We start from the raw sequence: 13,358 nt of genomic DNA, 5'->3' as shown, positions 1-13,358 counted from the left end.
CATAAGGCCATTACACTCCAAGAACAAGAGATATAGTTTACTTTCCTAACACAGAGAAACAGGCACAGAGACTTAGACAAAATGAGAACACAGAGAAATGTATCCCAAATGAAAGAAAAGGACAAGACCATGGTCAGTGATCTGAATGAAAAATACAGAAGTCACATGCCTGACTAGAGAAAGTAAAGTAATGATGTTAAGAATACTCACTGGGTACTGGAGGAACATGGTAGCATAGGAGGACGCTGGGCTCACCTCGTCCTGCTGACCACTTAGATCCACCCACATCTGCCTAAATAACCCAGAAAACCACCAGAAGACTAGCAGAATGGACTCTCCTGAGCCAAGCATGGATGAGAGGACCACAGAAGAGGGTAGGAATGGGGGAGAGGAAGTGTGTGCTACATGGACTGGCGGGAGGGAACCAAGGCAGTGGAGGGGCAGCCCGCCAGGCAAGGCAGAGCCCCCAAGTCTGGTTTACAAAAGTGGAGGGGCCGGATGGAGTGTGTTCTGACAGCCAGCAGGACTTAACATCTGGAATGTTATAAGCCAACAGCTCTGCTCAGAGAGCGGGAGGGCAAGAGGACAACGGGAGGCAGAATTGTTGAGCCCCAAAGGCCAGAGCTCAGTTCGGCGGGGAACAAAGGCGCTCGCCAGTGCCATCTCCCTCGCCCATCACCCAGCCAAAATCCCAAAGGGAACCGGTTCCCATGATGAAACTTGCTTGCACCACACAAACACCCAAAGCTGTGCTTCTGTGGATCCATCCCTCTGATGGGTGTGCCTCCCTCCTGGTGCCACAGGGCCACTCCTGAAGCAGAACACTGAAGGCAAAGCAAGCTGAGTCTGCCCCTCCGACCCCTGTGCACCCTGCGGAACCACCCCAGCTAATATGCCAGATCCCGCAAGCACCACAAGCCTGGCAGTGTTCAAGTAGCCCAGACATGGGCCACACCACTCCACAGTGAGTCCTGCCCCTAGGAGAGGGGAAGATAAGGTACACACCAGTGGCCCCAGCGGTGGGCTGGGGGCAGACATCAGGTCTGACTGCGGCCCCGCCCACCAACGCAAGTTACTCCAGACAGCACAGAGGAAGAGCCCTGCAGTTCCGCACCACTCCAGGGACTATCACAAATGAGGAAACGGAAGAATTCTCCTCAAAAGAAACTCTAGAAAGTAGTGACAGCTAACGAACTGATCAAAAATGATTTAAGCAATGTAACAGAAAATGAATTTAAATAATAGTCATAAAATTAATCACTTGGCTTGAAAAAGTACAGAGGACAGCAGAGAATGTATTACTACAGAGATCAAGGGACAAAGAAACAGTCAGGAGGAACTAAAACATGCTATAATTAAGCTGCAAAATAAAATGGAGGCGACCACACCTCGGATTGAAGAGGCAGAGGAGAGAAGAGGTGAACTAGAAGATAAAATTATGGAAAAAGAGGAAACTGAGAAAAAGAGAGATAAAAAAAATTCAGGAGTATGAGGGGAGAATTAGAGAACTAAGTGACACAATTAAAGGTAATAACATACGCATAATTGGGATTCCAGAGGAGGAAGAGAGAGAGGGGTACTGAAGGTGTACTTGAAGAAATCATAGCTAAGAACTTCCCCCATCTGGGGAAGGAAAAAGGCATTGAAATCCAAGAGGCACACAGAACTCCCTTCAGACATAACTTGAATTGATCTTCTGCACGACATATCATACTTAAACTGGCAAAATACAAGGATAAAGAGAAAATTCTGAAAGTAGCTAGGGATAAACAGGCTCTGACTTATAAAGTAAGACCCATAAGACTAGTGATGGATTTATGTGCTGAAACGTGGCAGGCCAGAAATGAATGGCAGCTAAATCTTCAATATGATGAACAGAAAAAATATGCAGCCGAGAATCCTTTATCCAGCAAGTCTGCCATTCAGAATGGAAGGAGAGATAAAGGTCATTCCAAACAAACAAAAACTGAAGGAATTAGTCACCACTAAACCAGCCCTACAAGAGATCCTAAGGGGGATTCTGTGAGACAAGGTACCAGAGACATCACTACAAGCATGAAACCTACAGACATCACAAGGACTCTAAACCCATATCTTTCAAAAATAACAATGAGTGTAAATGGACTACATGCTCCAACCAAGAGACATAGGGTATCAGAATGGATAAAAAAAACAAGACCCATTTATTTGCTGTCTACGAGAGACTCATTTTAGACCTCAGGACACCTTCAGATTGAAAGTGAGGGGGTGGAGAACTATTTATCATGCTACTGGAAGTCAAAAGAAAGCTGGAGTAGCCATACTTATATCAGACAAACTAGACTTTAAATAAAAGGCTGTAACAAGACATGAAGAAGGGCATTATATAATAATTATAGGGTCTATCCATCAGGAAGAGCTAACAATTATAAGTGTCTATGCACCAAATATGGGAGCCCTCAAATATATAAAACAATCACAAACATAAGCAACCTTATTGATAAGAATGTGGTAATTGCAGGGGACTTTATACCTCACTTACAACAATGGATAGATCATCGAGACACATGGTCAATAAAGAAACAAGGGCCCTGAATGATACATTGGATCAGATGGACTTGACAGATATATTTAGAACTCTGCATCCCAAAGCAACAGAATATACTTTCTTCTTGAGTGCACATGGAACATTCTCCAAGATAGATCACATACTGGGTCACAAAACAGCCCTTCATAAGTATACAGGAATTGAGATCATACCATGCATACTTTCAGACCACAATGCTGTGAAGCTTGAAATCAACCACAGGAAAAAGTCTGGAAAACCTCCAAAAGCATGGAGGTTAAAGAACACCCTACTAAAGAATGCATGGGTCAACCAGGCAACTAGAGAAGAAATTTAAAAATACATGGACACAAATGAAAATGAAAAGACAACAATCCAAATGCTTTGGGATGCAGCGAAGGCAGTCCTGAGAGGAAAATACATTGCAAACCAGGCCTATGTGAAGAAACAAGAAAAATCCCAAATACAAAATCTAACAGGACACCTAAAGGAAATAGAAGCAGAACATCAAAGACACCATAAACCCAGAAGAAGAGAAATAATTAAGATCAGAGCAGAAATAAACAATATAGAATCTAAAAAAACTCTGGAGCAGATCAATGAAATCAAGAGTTGGCTTTTGAAAAAAATAAACAAAATTGATAAACCTCTAGTCAGGCTTCTCAAAAAGAAAAGGGAGATGACCCAAATAGACAAAATCATGAATTAAAATGGAATGATTACAACCAATCCCTAGAAATACAAGCAATTATCAGGGAATACTATAAAAAATTATATGCCTACAAACTGGACAACCTGGAAGTAATGGACAAATTCCTAAACACCCACACACTCCCAAAACTTAAACAGGAAGAAATAGAAAGCTTGCACAGACCCATAACCAGTGAAGAAGTTGAATCAGTTATCAAAAATCTTCCAACAAATAAGAGTCCAGGACCAGATGGCTTCCCAGGGGAATTCTACCAAACATTTAAAGCAGAAATAATTCCGATCCTTCTCAAGCTATTCCAAAAAATAGAAAGGAAAGGAAAACTTCCAGACTCATTCTATGAAGCCAGCATTACTTTGATTCTGAAACCAGACAGAGACCCAGTAAAAAAAGAGAACTACAGGCCAATATCCCTGATGAATATGGATGCAAATTTCTCAATAAGATAATAGCAAATCGAATTCAACAGCATATAAAAATAATTATTCACCATGATCAAGTGGGATTCATTCCTGGGCTGCAGGCCTGGTTAAACATTCAGAAATCAATCAATGTGACCCATCACATTAATAAAAGAAAAGAGAAGAACCAGATGATCCTGTCAATCGATGCAGAAAAGGCATTTGACAAAATTCAGCATCCTTTCTTAATAAAAACCCTCAAGAAAGTCAGATAGCAGGAACATACTTAAACATAATCAAAACCATTTATGAAAAGCCTACAGCTAATATCATCCTCAATGGGGAAAAACTGAGAGCCTTCTCCCTGAGATCAGGAACACAACAGGGATGTCCACTCTCACCGCTGTTGTTTAACATAGTGTTGGAAGTGGTAAAATCAGCAATCAGACAACAAAAGGAAATCAAACGCATCAAAATTGGCAGAGATGAAGTCAAGCTTTCACTTTTTGCAGATGACATGATATTATACATGGAAAACCCGATAGACTACACCAAAAGTCTGCTAGAACTGATACTTGAATTCAGCAACATCGCAGGATACAATATCAATGTACAGAAATCAGTTCCATTCTTACACACTAACAGTGAAGCAACAGAAAGACAAATACAGAAACTGATCCCATTTGCAATTACACCAAGAAGCATAAAATACCTAGGAATAAACCTAACCAAAGATGTAAAAGATCAGTATGCTGAAAACTATAGAAAGCTTATGAAGGAAATTGAAGAGGATATAAAGAAATGGAAAAACAATCCGTGCTCATGGGTTGGAAGAATCAATATTGTTAAAATGTCGATACTACCCAAAGCAATCTACACATTCAATGCAATCCCAAGCAAAATTGCACCAGCATTCTTCTCGAAACTAGAACAAGCAATCCTAAAATTTGTATGGAACCACAAAAGGCCCTAAATAGCCAAAGTAATTTTGAAGAAGAAGACCAAAGCAGGAGGCATCACAATCTCAGACTTTATCCTCTACTACAAAGTTGTGGTCATCAAGACAGCATGGTATTGGCACAAAAAGAGACACATAGACCAGTGGAGTAGAATAGAAACCCCAGAACTAGACCCACAAAAGTATGGCCACCTAATCTTTGACAAAGCAGGAAAGAATATCCAATGGAAAAAAACACAGTCTCTTTAACAAATGGTGCTGGGAAAACTGGACAGCAACATGCAGAAGGATTAAACTAGACCACTTTCTTACACCATTCTCAAAAATAAACTCAAAATGGATAAAGGACCTGAATGTGAGACAGGAAACCATCAAAACCCTAGAGGAGAAAGCAGGAAAAAAACCTCTGACCTCAGCTGCAGCAATTTCTTACTTGACACATCCCTAAAGGCAAGGGAATTAAAAGCAAAAATGAACTATTGGGACCTCATGAAGATAAAAAGCTGCACAGCAAAGGAAACAATCAACAGAACTAAAAGGCAACCAACGGAATGGGAAAAGGTATTTGCAAATGACATATCAGACAAAGGGCTAGTATCCAAAATCTATAAAGAGCTCACCAAACTGCACACCCAAAAAACAAATAATCCAGTGAAGAAATGGGCAGAAAACATGAATAGACACTTCTCTAGAGAAGACATCCAGATGGCCAACAGGCACATGAAAAGATGCTCAACGTCGCTCCTCATCAGGGAAATACAAATCAAAACCACACTCAGAGACTATGTATTCTAATCAGGAGACTATGTATTCTAAATGAACAAATCAGGAGACTATAGATGCTGGCGAGGATGTGGGGAAACGGGAACCCTCTTGCCCTGTTGGTGGGAATGCAAACTGGTGCAGCCCCTCGGGAAAACAATGTGGAGGTTCCTCAAAAAATTAAAAACAGACCTACCCTATGACCCAGCAGTAGCACTGCTAGGAATTTACCCAAGGGATACAGGAGTGCTGATGCATAGGGGCACTTGTACCCCCAATGTTTAGAGCAGCACTCTCAACAATAGCCAAATTATGGAAAGAGCCTAAATGTCCATCAACTGGTGAATGGATAAAGAAATTGTGGTTTATATACACAATGGAATACTACGTGGCAATGAGAAAGAATTAAATATGTCCCCTTGTAGCAACGTGGATGGAACTGGAGAGTGTTATGTTAAGTGAAATAAGTCATACAGAGAAAGACAGATCCCATACGTTTTCACTCTTATGTGGATCCTGAGAAACTTAACAGAAGTCTACAGGGGAGGGGAAGAAAAAAAAAGAGGTTAGAGTGGGAGAGAGCCAAAGCATAAGAGACTCTTAAAAACTGAGAACTGAGGGTTGATGGGGGGTGGGAGGGAGGGGAGGGTGGGTGATGAGTACTGAGAAGGGCACCTTTTGGGATGAGCACTGGGTGTTGTATGGAAAACAATTTGACAATAAATTTCATATTAAAAAAAAGAATACTCACTGGACTTGAGAAAAGAGTGGAAAACATGAGGGAGACACTTAATACTTAGATAAAGAATAACATAGCAGAGATACAGGGCTAAGGAAGCAAAATGAGAAATACAATTGATGGAATGAACAGCAGGATGCAAGAAACAGTAAGGAAATTAGTGATCTAGGAGAGTAATGGAAAGTAATCAAGCTGAACAAAAAAACACAATTATTTCCTCAATTGTTAAGGAATAGAGAACCCAAAAATCTATGGCTAACTCATCTTTGACAAAGCAGGAAAGAATATACAATTGAATAAAGACAGTCTCTTCAGCACATGGTGTTGGAAAAACTGGAGAGCAACATGCAGAAAAATGAACCTGGACCACTTTCTTACACCATACACAAAAATAAACTCAAAATGGATGAAAGACCTAAATGTAAGACAGGAAGTCATCAAAATCCTAGAAGACAAAAACCTCCTTTACCTAGGACACAGCAACTTCTTACTCAACACATCTCCATAGGGAAGGGAATTAAAAGCAAAAATGAACTATTGGGACCTCATCAAGATAAGATGCTTCTGCACAGCGAAGGAAACAATCAGCAAAACTAAAAGGCAACCAATGGAATAGGAAAAGATATTTGTAAACGACATACAAGATAAAGGGTTCGTATCCAAAATCTATAAAAAACTTATCAAACTTAACATCCAAAAAACAATCCAGGGAAGAAATGGTCAAAAGACATAAATAGACACTTTTCCAAAGAAGACATCCAGATGGCTAACAAACATGAAAAAATACTCAACATCACTCATCATCAGGGAAATACAAATTAAAACCACAATGAGATACCACCTCACACCAGTCAGGATAGCTAAAATTAACAACTCAGGAAACAACAGATGTTGGCGAGGATGAGGAAAAGAGTATCTATTTTGCACTGCTGGTGGGAAGGAATGCAAAGTGGTAGCCACTCTGGAAAACAGTATGTAGGTTCTTCAAAAAGTTAAAAATAGAACTACCCCCACAACCCAGCAATTGCACCACTAGGTATATATCCAAGGGATACAAGTGTGCTATTTTGAAGGGGCACATGTACCCCAATGTTTATAGCAGTGCTATCAACAATAGCCAAAGTATGGAAAGAGCCCAAATGTCCATCAACAGATGAATGGATAAAGAAGATGTGGTGTATATATATATATACAATGGAGTATTACTCAGCAACCAAAAAGAATGAAGTCTTGACATTTGTAACTATGTGGATGGAACTAGAGGGTATTATGCTAAGTGAAATTAGTTAGATAAGACAAATATAATATGATGTCACTCATATGAGGACTTTATGATACAAAACAGATGAACATAAGGGAAGGGAAGCAAAAATAATATAAAAACGAGGGTGGCAAAACCTAAAAGAATCTTAAATACGGAGAACAAACTGAGAGTTGCCGGAGGGATTGTGGATAGGGCATAGGCTAAATGGATAAGGGGCATTCAGGAAGACACTTGTTGGGATGAGCACTGGATGTTATACACAGGGGATGAATCGCTGGAATCTACTCCTGGAATCATTATTGCACTATATGCTAACCAACTTGGATTAAATGAATGAATGAATGAATGAATGAATGAATGAATAAATGACTTAGGGAATTCAATGACTCCATGAAACATAAGAGCATTCGTATTATAGGAGTCCCAGAAGAAGAAAGAGAAAGGGGGAAGAAAATTTATTTGAAGAAATAATAACTGAAAACTTCCCTAATCTGGGAAAAGAAACAGTTATCCAGATCCAAGAGGCACAGAGAACTCTCATCAAAATTAACAAAAGCAGATCCACAGCAAGACATATTGTAATGAAGTAGCAAAATATAGTGATAAAGAAAAAAATTTTAAAAGCAGGAAGAGAAAAGAAGACAGTGAGGTACAGAAGAAAACCTAAAAGGCTATAAAGGGATTTCTCAGAGGAAAATTTCCAAATCAGAAGGGAGTGATATGATATAGTCAAAGTGCTGAGTGGGAAAAATCTGCAGCCAAGAATATCCAGAAAGGCTATCATTCAAAATAGATAGTTTCTCAGACAAACAAAAACTAAAAAAGTTCATGACCACTAAATAGTCGGGCAGGAAATATTAAATGGGACTCTTTGGAAAGAAGAAACCAAAACTAACAGTATAAAGGTAGCAAACACAAAGGCAGTGAAAATGAAGATTTCTTTTTTTTTTATTTTTTTTAAATATTATTTATTTTTGAGAGAGACAGAAACAGAGTGCAAGTGGGGGAGGGGCAGAGAGAGAGAGGGAGACATAGAATCCGAAATAGGCTCTAGGCTCTGAGCTGTCAGCACAGAGCCCTACACAGGGCTCAAACTCACAAACTGCAAGATCATGACCTGAGTGAAGTAGGACCCTTAACCAACTTGGCCATCCAAGTGCTCCATGAATATTTCTTTAAAAAATCAGTCAAAGAACTCACAAAATAAAAGCATGTAAAACATAACAACATATACCTAAATCGTGAGGAGAGGAGTACAGAACGAGTTCAAACTTAAATGACCATCAACTTAACACATACACTGCTATACGCAGAAGAGGTTATATACAAACTTAATAGTGGTAACCATATATCAAAAACCATTAATGAATATGCAAATAAATCCAGAGAAAGAAATCCAAATATATCACAAAGAAAATCAACAAACTAGGGGTGCCTGGGTGGCTCAGGTCATGATCTCGCGGTCCGTGAGTTCAAGCCCCGCGTTGGGCCCTGTGCTGACAGCTCAGAGCCTGGAGCCTGCTTCAGATTCTGTGTCTCCCTCTTTCTCTGCCCCTCCCCCACTCATGCTCTGTCTCTCTCACTCTCAAAAATGAATAAATGCTAAAAAAGAACATTAAAAGAAAGAAAATCAACAAACCATGAAAGATAAAAAGTAAGGTTCAGACAATTTTAATCTTCAAAAACAACCACAAAACGAATAATAAATGAATAATTTATTCATGAATAATTTATTCAGTGAGGCCATATGGTCTTGGGTTTTTCTGTGCTGGCAGATTTTTGATTCCTAATTCAACCTTCATTCTTGCTATTGGTCTAAAAAGATTTCCTACTTCTTGGACTCAAGATTCATGATCTAATCTTGGTAACTTGTGCATTTCTAGGAATTATCTGTTGGTTTTTTCTAAGTTACATGACTTGTTAGTATATGACTATAGTAATCTACTATAATTATGTATTTATGTAGTTATCTGTTATATTGTTTTCTCTTCCATTTCTTATTTTGGTCTTTGAGTCATCTTTTGCTTCCTAGTGAATGTCGTTAAAGCACTGCCAATTTTGTGTATTTTTTTTAAACTGGTCATTATTTTCAATGTTACATTATTTATTTTGGTCTCTGTTTTACTTATTTCTGATTTTTCATTGTTATTTCCTTCCTCTGCTAAATTTCAGCTTTTTTTCTTTTTCTAGTTCCTTCTGGTATAATGTTAAGTTGTTTATTGGAACTATTTTTCTTAATACAAGCATTTATAAAAGCATGAATTTCACTCTAACTGCATCCCTTAAGTTTTGGAATATTGGTATTCGTTTGTTTTGAGACATATTTTGATTTGCTGTTTGATTTCTTATTTGGCCCACTGCTTTTGCAGTAGTATGTGCAATATTTACATATTAAATATTTAATATTTACATTATAGATTTTCCAGCATTGTCTGATTGTTGATCTTTAGTTTTGTACCATTGTGGTTGGAAAATATACTTGGTATGATTTCAGTCTTCTTAAATTTGCAACACTTGTTATATATATTTTTTATGTGATTTAACCAAGAGAATCTTCTGTGTGTACTTGAAGAAAATGTATATTCTATTTTTCTTGGATGGGATGCTTTACATATATCTTCTAGAACTATGTATTCTAAAATATGCTTCAAGTAAAAAATGTTTTTAAAAAAATGGACAAAATGGACAAAACAAAACAAGACCCATCTACATGCTGCCTACAAGGGAATCATTTTAGAACTAAAGTTATCTGCAGACTGAAAGTGGGGGATGGAGAAACATCTATCATACAAATGATGTCAAAAGAAAGCCAGAGTTGCCATACTTATATCAGACAAACTAGACTTTTTTTTATTTTTTTATTTTTTAAACTTTTTTTAACGTTTATTTCTTTTTTTGAGACAGAGAGAGACAGAGCATGAATGGGGGAGGGTCAGAGAGAGAGGGAGACACAGAATCTGAAACAGGCTCCAGGCTCTGAGCGGTCAGCACAGAGCCCGATGCAGGGGTCGAACTCACGGACCGCAAGATCATGACCTGAGCCGAAGTCAGCCGCTCAACCGACTGAGCCACCCAGGCGCCCCGACAAACTAGACTTTAAAACAAAGACTGTTGGGACCACCTGGGTGGCTCAGTCCATTGAGTGTACAACTCTTGGTTTTGGCTCAGGTCATGATCCTAGGGTCATGGGATCAAGCCCCACATCAGGTTCCACACTGAGCATGGAGCCTGCTAGAGAGTCTCTCCCCCTCTGCCTCTGTCCCCCCAATTGTGTGTTCTCTCTCTCTCAAAAAAAATTAATGAATAAAAAATACAAATAAATAGAATTTTTTTAAAAGACTATTAAAGAAGACAAAGAAGGGCACTATATCATAATAAAGGGGACAATCCAACAAGAAGATCTAACAATTTTAAATATTTATGCACTCAACATACATACATATAGCACCACCCCAATACATACAATAGTTAATAACAAACATAAAGGAACTATACAACAGCAATACCATAATAGTAGTGGACTTTAAAACCCCACTTACATCGATGGACAGATCATCCAAACAGAAAATCAACAAGGGGACAATGGCTTTCAATGACACACTGGACCAGATGGACTTAACAGAAAATTCAGAACATTCCATCCTAAAACAGCAGAATACACATTCTTTTCAAGTACACATGGAACATTCACCAGAATAAGTCATATATTAGCCACAAAAAAAGCCTCAACAAATTCGAGAAGATTAAAGTCGTACCATACACCTTTCCTACCACAACGCTATGAAACTAGAAGCTGACCATAAGAAAAAAAGTCTGGAAAGACCACAAATACATAGAGGTTAAATAACATGTTACTAAACAATGAATGGGTCAACAAGGAAATAAAAGAAGTAAAAGAATACACGGAAACAAATGAAAATGAAAACACAATGGTCCAAAAACTTTGGGGGATGTAGAAAAGCGGCCATAAGAGAGAAGTTTATAGCATTACAGGCCTACTTCAGGAAGCAAGAAAAACATCAAATAAATAACCTAACCTTGCACTGAAAGGAGCTAGAAAAAGAGTAACAAAGAAATCCTAAAAGCAGCAAAGGAAGGAAATAATAAAGATTAGAGCAGAAAAAAATGATAGAGAAACTAAAAATACAACAGATTAATGAAACCAGGAGTTGGTTCTTTGAAAAACACAATAAAATTGATAAAGCTCTAGCCATATGTATCAAGAAAAAAATAGAGGGGCACCTGGGTGGCTCAGTAAGATGAGCATTCGACTCTTGATTTCAGCTCAGGTCATGATCCCAGGGTCATGGGATTGAGCCCCACATCATGCCTAAAATTCTCTCTCACCCTCTGCCCCTCTTACCCGCTTGTGCTTGCTCTCTCTCTCTCTCTCTCTCTGAAAAAAGAAAAGAGAAAAAAAGAGAAAGGACTCAACTAAATAAAATCACAAATTAAAGAGGAGAAACAACAACAAACACTACAGAAATACAAACAATTATAAAAGAATATTATGAAAACTTATATGCCAATAAATTGGGCAGTCTGGAAGAAATGGACAAAGTCCTAGAAACATAAACTACCAAACTGAAACATGAAGAAACGGAAAATTTTAAGAGACTAATGCCCAGCAAAGAAATTGAATCAGTAGTCAAAAACCCCCAACAAACAAAAGTCTAAGGCCAGATGGCTTCCTAGTGGAGTTCTACCAAACATTTAAAGAATAGTTAATGCCTATTCTTCTCAAACTATTACAAAAAATGAAAAGGGAAGGAAAACTTTGAAATTCATTCTATGAGACCAGCATTACCCTGATATCAAAACCAGATAAACACACTACTAAAAAAGTGTACAGGCCCCCCTGACAAACATGGATGCAAGAATTCTCAACAAGATGCTAGCAAATTAAATTGAATAGTATGTTAAAAGAATTGTTCACCATGATCAAGTGGGATTCATTCCTGGGATGCAAGACTGGTTCGATATTCACAAATCAATCAATGTGATACATTAAATTAATAGAAGAAAGGATAAAAACCATATGATCTTATCAAAGATGCAGAAAAAGCATTTGACAAAATACAGCATACTTTCTTAATAAAAACCCTCATGAAATTCGGGATAGAATGAACATATCTTAACATCATAAAAGCCATATATGAAAAGCCCACAGCTAATATCATCCTCAATGGGGGAAAACTGAGAGCTTTCCCCCTGAGATCAGGAACACGACAGGGATGTCCACTCTCACTGCTGTTGTTTAACATAGTGTTGGAAGTCAGTAATCAGCAATCAGACAACAAAATGAAATAAAAGGCATCCAAATTGGTAAAGGAGAAGTCAAACATTCACTTTTCATAGATGACATGATACTCTACATGGAAAACCTGAAAAACTCCACCAAAAATCTATGAGAACTGATACATGAATTCAGCAAAGTTGCAGGATACAAAAATCAATGTACAGAACTTGGTTGCATTTCTATACACCAATAATGAAGCAACAGGAAGAGAAATAAAGAAATCAATACCATTTACAATTGCACCGAAAAACATAAAATACCTAGGACAAAACCTAACCAAGGATGTAAAAGTTCTGTATGCTGAAAACTATAGAAAATTTACGAAATTGAAGAAGACACAAAGAAATGGAAAAATATTCCATGCTTATGGATTGGAAGAACAAATATCGTTAACATGTCAATACTACCCAAAGCAATGTATACATTCAATGCAATCCCAATCAAAATTGCACCGACATTCTTCTCAAAGCTAGAGCAAATGATCCTAAAATTTAGATGGAACCACAAAAGACCCCCAAAGAGCCAAGGTAATGTTGAAAAAGAAAACCAAAGCGGGAAACATCACAATCCCAGATTTCAGCCTCTACTACAAAGTTGTAATCATCAAGACAGTAGGTACTGGCACAAAAAACAGACACATAGACCAATGGAATAGAATAGAGAACCCAGAAATGAACCCAC

The sequence above is a fragment of the Lynx rufus genome, unplaced genomic scaffold, assembly GCF_022079265.1.
Source record: "Lynx rufus isolate CCGP_SWC_20201006 ecotype Redwood Valley unplaced genomic scaffold, mLynRuf1.p SCAF_14, whole genome shotgun sequence".
Classification (NCBI taxonomy): Eukaryota; Metazoa; Chordata; class Mammalia; order Carnivora; family Felidae; genus Lynx; species Lynx rufus.
This window is presented reverse-complemented; position numbering follows the sequence as displayed.